Consider the following 7,678-nt stretch of genomic DNA (forward strand, 5'->3'; position numbering starts at 1 on the left):
AATGATGTTTTTTCCACAAAAAACCTTCCTCCTCGAACTCCTCCTACATTTTCAACAATCGACAAATCATCTCTTGGAATATGTTTTATATAGGGTATCCTATATGTGCGATAAGGTTTTGGAAATTTTAATTTGGTCCTGGGGGTCATTTTATGGCTGAAAAATGACGGGGTTTTTATTTTTACAAAAAAAAACTGGTTTCAAAATCGTCATTTTTTTTGCAGTAGCCAAAGGATCTTCTAGAATATGACTGGGAGTGTCATATTAAAGTGTGATCAGGTTCCAGAATATTTTTTTTTATTAAAGGGATCAGTGGGCATCAAAAAATGACTTTTATTGGCAGAAAAAAGTACGGTTCCCAGAACTCCTTTTACAACTTTTGAAGTAGCTACGTCATCTCTTGTATGGAGGGTTATCGTGTTCAAAAATCCAGACATGTAAACTTGTTAATCCGAATATGTAATCGTGTTGGTGTGTGAGTCTGAGTATGAATATATGTAATTCTGATCGTGTAACCTATAAAACTCAGGGATAAACACTTTAGAGTTGACCCCGCAGGCGTCCGATCTAATTTTTCCTACAGATGCCAATTGCAGCTGTAAAATGCTGTTTGTTATGTACATGTTACCTGCCACTATAATACAAACTTTCCATCTGTAGTTTCTGCATTTTTATTTCTGTTTTCTGAAATATCACGGCTGACATGTTGCAAATCGTCTACAAGTTTGTCGAATTTTGACATGACCATATATAGAAACAGTGACGTCACAGATAGAAAAAGGCTAGCTGCAGGTAAAGGCATGCCGTAATCGCCGGAATAGGGACGGAATAAATAAAACATATTAGGTAGGTCTATAATCATATTATCTCTGGATAACAACTTTTCCTAGAAAGTGTTATTTCTTGGAAAGTTATCGATAAGAAAAACAAAGAATTTTAAGACATTCGTTTTGAGATTTTGATTAATATGAGACATGAGAAACGACACATAACCCCTTAAAAATAAATAAATAAAAATTCCAAAGATAAGGTTAACTGTCGTGAAATTAAAATGTGTATAAATTATTTTTAAAAATGTTTCATTTTGCATTGTCGGCAATGTATAGGGAAAAAGAGCCTATCAAGCTTTTGAAAATTGGCATTTTTTTAAAATTCAAGCAATTATTACGGAATGTGTGCATGACGTCCTGAATGTCGGTTCAATACAGACTCACTTAGTGAAGTTGGTTGATAAAAAAAATTCCGGATAGCTATTATAATACAGCTTTACAGTCACTTGTGAACATGTACTGTTTACCATAAAGCAACTACTTAATTTTGTAAAATTATCGTCTATACAGTATATATTTTAAAATAGTTTATGATTTAAACTCTACAAGTTCATATACGATCAAATTCATCTGACCCACCCCGTTCCTTACTTTCAGAAATCTTTTTTTATAACAGTTCTATACTCTGTCCCGAGTTTTTGCTTCCACCACTTTTTGTTGATTTTAAATAAAAATACACATAACTGTGAAAGAAGTACAGTTGAAATCGATGAAATGGAAAATATCCAAAATATCTTCATTGACAAATTATCCCTTTTTACTCATAAAAGTTTACAGGAACGAAAACAAATTTTTTACGGAGATTTATAATGGGAAATGTTTACATCTTTTCTCCATTCGGAAGTATTCGGGACACCTCGCTCAATTTTCCAACGTTATCATCCGGCCTTATTAATGGCTGATGCAATGCAAAATCCACGTAGACTTTCTATTTTGGGATGTGTACTGTATTGAAACCTGAAGCGGCAGAGGGGCGTTTCAAAACAGATAATCTGGACATTTTTCATATTAATGGATGAACGTAGATTGAGCACAAAGGTATTAATGATTATAGAAATATCAAGAGAAAAGTGATGGAAGCAAAAACTCGGGACTGAGTATTGATTTTTTTATTATTTATCTTTCTCTTGCACAACAAAATCATCTTGATATTTTAAAAAAGTATAAATACATGTATAGTTACATACATTTTTAAGCAAAAATTACCAAATCATTGCAGGTCGTTTATTCTAACTAATTCAGAAAAAATAACAAATATAACAAGAGAGAAGCTGTCAGTGTGACAGCAAACCGGGTTTTCTTTTGCGTGAACAGAATTCATAATCCATTTGTCAATCCTGAATTGATAAATACAACCTATCCAAAGAAATGGGGTACTCTTTATGCATTGTTTTGGCCAAAAAAATTCAACAGCTGATATTTTTTTTTAATTATCAGAAATAAAAATCCTAGCAATTTGCATACCTCTGATATATTTATAATTGATATGCAAAAGAACAATTTCCTGTCTCGAAAACTGTATGAGGAGTTATCGGTACAATACGGGTAACTTTTTGGCAGCCACTCGCCCGCCCGCCAATTTCACTAATCAAAAAAAAATGTATGAAAATGACAATCAGATGTTTAGTTATAATCAGTTGAAAAACAGATTCAACTTAAAAACAAATTTTGTTCAATATCTCGATCTTACAAAAGCGTTACAAAATTATGTGAAAGTATTAAATATACATATTATATATCATATATTATATATAAATATTATATATAAGAATTGTCATATTGGTTACCCAAATTTGGATTGATTTGGAGAAATGGATGACAGATATCTTTGGTTTACAAACAAATTTTGACAAATTTTCAATACTTTTTGGAAAATTTGATAATAGAGATATTCATATGTTGGAAAATTTAATCATTCTTTTCACAAAACAATGTATTCTGCAAACTAAAATGAAAACATCAAGGCTAAAAGTAAAAAGCATTAAGAAATCTATAACCAGAAGACTGTTTATTGAAAAACTTTTGCTTCTGAAAAACTGTAATTATCATTTGTTTGATATTGATTGGAAAGATATATTTCAACGTTGTAACATTCATCACCATCTATATTCTCTCCTTAATGTCCCTGTTTCTTATTAATTTTTTTTGTTCTGCATCTTTGTATATTTTTACATACCACAACTTGTTCAAATTATATTGTAACTATTCTGAGAAGTAATAAATATATGTACATATACTTTATATCAAAATATTTAAAAAATTCTATAAATGTATATATATATATATATGCAATACTTATAATATGGTATGTGAATATATATATATATATATATATATATATATATAAAAAGCACTGAATAGAATCAACAACACTAGGCATCTTTAAGGTGTCGGATCTAATATATAGATACTAAGCCAGTAAACTGAATATATAAAGCACTAAAAATGGCTAACGACACGAACAATAGAAATTGTCAAATTTTCGGGACAACCCGTCCCTTCTTCAGGACCAAGAAATAAATAATTTCTAATTAATTAAGATATAAATTATTTCTTGGTCCTGAAGAAGGGACGGGTTGTCCCGAAAATTTGACAATTTCTATTGTTCGTGTCGTTAGCCATTTTTAGTGCTTTATATATATATATATATATATATATATATATATATATATATATATATATATATATATATATATATATATATATATATATATATATATATATATATATATATATATATATATATGTGCAATACTTATACTATGGTATGTGAATATGTGAAAGTTATGTGAAAGTTAAATAAGTTAAATAAAAAAAATCGAAAAACCCGGTTAAAAATTCTCTCGAAAATTTTTTAGAATTCAGAAGCAATGGAGCTACATGGGACCTCACGGCAGTCTCCGAACCTCATGCCGCTCAAAATATATTTTACCCCTTAGAAAATTTTTTAATCCGTCTCATTTCTAGAAAAGAGTATGCATTAACTTATTAATATATTCCATTTTAAATTACATGTCAAATTATTGTAGAGAAATAAGATATTAGGCAATTCTTTTTAACCCTTATCGTATAATGCCATGAGAATTATATTACAGAAATTAGCACACTCGTCATATTAGCGACGATTTTTATATGTATGACCATCTTCCTGTTTGGTCCAGTTTCAATCATACTTCAAAAAATTTTCTAAAGATAATACCGGTATTTTCGATAGAAAAAGTGTCGTTCATTAAAAGTTTAATGCAACAGTTAAGCTGAATATTATGTTTATTTCTCATCCATTCCGGCGATGACGGCATGCCGCTTCCCCGCAGCAGCAAGGCAGTTGCCATATTAGGTCAAAATTTGACAAACTTGTAGACTTTACATTTGTCAATTTGTATTATGTCAGATGTGCTATTGCCGAGCCTGAAGATACAAATGCAGAAACTACGGATCAAAAGTGTGCAAAGTTGAAGGTTTAATCAACTGATGAAAGCAATGATTTAAGCTGCAAATTGTGCATCATGCGAAGGAACTGAGTCAAATCTTACATGTGTGTATCCCTGAATTTTATATGTTATACCATCAGAATTACACATATCCATACTCAGACTCACACACCAACACTATTACGTATTCGGTTTTACAAGTTTACATGTGTGGATTTTTGAACACGATAACCCTCCATACTCTTGGGATACAATTTGGGCTGTCCTATAGATGTGCAATTAGGTTTTAAAAAATTGAATTTCATCCAGGGAGTCAAATAGTAGCAGAAAATCGACGTTTATCACTCAAAAAAAACCATAGATCCCAGAACTCCTCTTATGATTTGATAGATAGACACCTCAGCGGAGAGGGGGGATAATTTAATTTTGTTTGTGATAATTATACAGACCATATACTTTCTGTGACATGAAATTCACATGCAAACAGTTCAATCCCACATTGCACATAAAGTGCTGCTCAAGTGTATTATCATATGCCATGGGAAGTGATCTAATCCTTCAGTTATGAAAATTATAATTTTTAAATGTATTACCGGAACTTGCATGTGGCCTTCATTTTGAATTAAATTGGTACAAAACACTGTTATTTAGGGGCAAACACTTGGTGCGGGTATTACTGTCTATAATGACAGCATCTAGTTTCTCCTTACTCTGATCCATATGTCGTCATTCAGAATAAAAGTATGCATTTTATTTCATTTCTCAAATTATTGCAAAACGAACACTTTTTCAGCAAAACATATTAAAACATTGTCAATGATGTGTACTACTTTTTATTAGAAAAAAAAACCGCAAACCGAAGCAAACCAAACCAAACCAAATCAGTATGCAGAGACATATGTCAGAGGCTAGTACTATATATGCTGCATATGCAATCATTGTTTGCTGCTTTATAACCACTGTGCTGCTGCCCAAAGCATGTAAGTATATGTATGGACTCTAACGTAATCATTAGAAGCAATGATAGGTATTGTAACCTTGAAGAAAAGTTTGGATAAAAATTTCCATGTCTTTAACAACAATTGATTAACGAGTTGTTTATTGTGATTCGTAAGAAAAGAGTGTCATAATCTAAAGATTGGGATTTTTAGCATGCTGTCCCCTACCAGTAGACTGTCAAGATATCATGAGGGCCGTAAGACCCACAAGCGGTGTCTACACGATTTATCCACAAGGAACAGGGGGGTTTAAGGTGTAATGTGACATGACTACGGCTGGAGGTGGATGAACGGTAATAACATATATTTTCTTTATAATTCAATAATAAATAGAAAATAAATGCAGCATATTAATGCATTTATTGTCATTATTTATAAAATAATATATCAAGAACACTTTCTCCATATTATGCTTATATTAGGTTTTTCAAAGACGAATAACTGGGGATGTTGAATTTAACAGACTTTGGCAAGAATACCAGTATGGATTTGGTGACACTGATGGAGACCACTGGATTGGTACAGAGTAATACTGATTACAATTTTTTATCCATAACTTTCATATATCATATCTAATAGATTGAATGTTCGATCACTAAAATCTTATGATTTAAAAGGTTTATAAAATGAAAGGGTTCACCTTTTAAAATTTTAAACATTTTGTTATCTTCTTACAAATCTGTTGGCAAATATTTGCATAAGCTTTCCCTTACTTAAAAAAGGCCAAAATTTCATAACCTATCGTACATATTTTATGAAAATGATTTTACCCTAATTCTTATGAAAGGCAGATAATTTTTTTTAAAAATATTTAAATGCAAAATGTTCATTTAAATCACTACTTACTTTCTCCTGAATTTGATTAAGTCAGCCTTATTTTGATTTAACAGACGTATTTAATGTATTTAATATCAATCAAAATTGTTCCGTTCACTTTATTTAGAGATGGACTACCTTTAGAATACATAATTTTATTAATAAAACAGAAAGAAAAAAATAAATTTGGCTTGCCTTGAAATTGATAACAGGAAACCAGAGAATTCATCAGTTAACTTCTCAGGGTTGGTATGAGATTAGAGTGGACAGTTTAGATTTAGATTTAGATTAGAGTCTGATTTTGACAACGAAAGCCGACTTGCCTACTACCGAATTTTCTCTATCGGAAACAAAGAATCTGGTTACTAGTATAAGCTGACGATCGGCGAATACGAGGGAAATGCAGGTAAACAACTGCATGATTTATTCAGACAAATTCAATTAATTATTATAGGTCAATTTATCCATTTAAATAACAAAATCAATTTTTGTTCCTCAGGAGATTCGATGAAAACCCACAATGGACAATCATTTTATGCAAGAGACAAAGATATCAATGAATGTTCAAAAAGATTTAAAGGTGGCTGGTGGTACCAATTGCCATACAGCCAACCTCAATGGGCTGTACCTGAATGGAAGTCATCCGTCCTTTGCTGATGGCGTGAACTGGTTTGATTGGCATGGACATTATTACTCACTCAAAACAACGGAAATGAAGATCAGAAGACAATAGAATTAGTTATGGTTATTAAGTTTACAGTCTGTATTTTAAGCTTGTTTAGCTACAGAATCAAGCATTGAGGCTTTTTATAAATAATATCCAAACTTGATGCCGGTTAAACTCATAGTTCATTGGAACTACCTATAAAAAAACATTAAAAAGATTGAATTCAACTTATTTTCATTTGTGTGTTATTTTTGCCAAAGTTTCAATGCAAAAAGCACCATATGCATTGAGATTTGTCATTTTTAAGTAAAATTGAATAGTGTGTGACAACATTATGGTTATTATCAATCACATAAAATTAATATGGTACAATCTCTGGTAACAGTTTATTATTGCGAGTTTATTAACGAGTGATTAACATATAATCAATAAATATAAAGGGGATGGTGTCATGAAAACTGTCGTAACTTAGATTTTAACTGATCGTACCTCATAGGCAATTGCTCGTCCCATGCTTCCGGAATAAAAGGTACCATTGATATGCTTGTCATTAAACGCAAAAACAACGAATATGATGAACAAAAACAACCCAAAAACGTCTCTTCAACGTTAGTAATTTACTGATGTTATCTTGGCCTGTCATTCTTAATTTGCTGTCATAAAAACTCTACACATTTTTCTTCCAAATAACCAGTAAAGTCATCGCAGTCCTAAACTCTTGACGACTCTGAATTTAAATCGTACTCTTTGTGTTACAAATAAAAACATGAGGCCCACGGGCCTAATCGCTAACCTGAGCAACAATAACATTAACTTTGATCAAAATAGCATTACAGTATCAAAATCAAAATAGCTTGACAACTACCATGGTAAGTACATTAGATCTTGCTCACAAAATTTAAATTATCTGTCGATTTTTATCCACATATTTTTATG

At 31.2% G+C, this 7,678-nt stretch overlaps 1 pseudogene; it reads left to right on the forward strand.

The window, feature by feature from the left end:
* The first annotated feature begins 5,110 nt into the window (after nucleotides 1-5,110).
* LOC128155734 (fibrinogen C domain-containing protein 1-like) lies at nucleotides 5,111-6,905 on the forward strand (annotated as a pseudogene).
* The last annotated feature ends 773 nt before the right edge of the window (nucleotides 6,906-7,678 follow it).

Source organism: Crassostrea angulata, chromosome 7, assembly GCF_025612915.1.
Source record: "Crassostrea angulata isolate pt1a10 chromosome 7, ASM2561291v2, whole genome shotgun sequence".
In the NCBI taxonomy this organism is placed as follows: domain Eukaryota; kingdom Metazoa; phylum Mollusca; class Bivalvia; order Ostreida; family Ostreidae; genus Magallana; species Magallana angulata.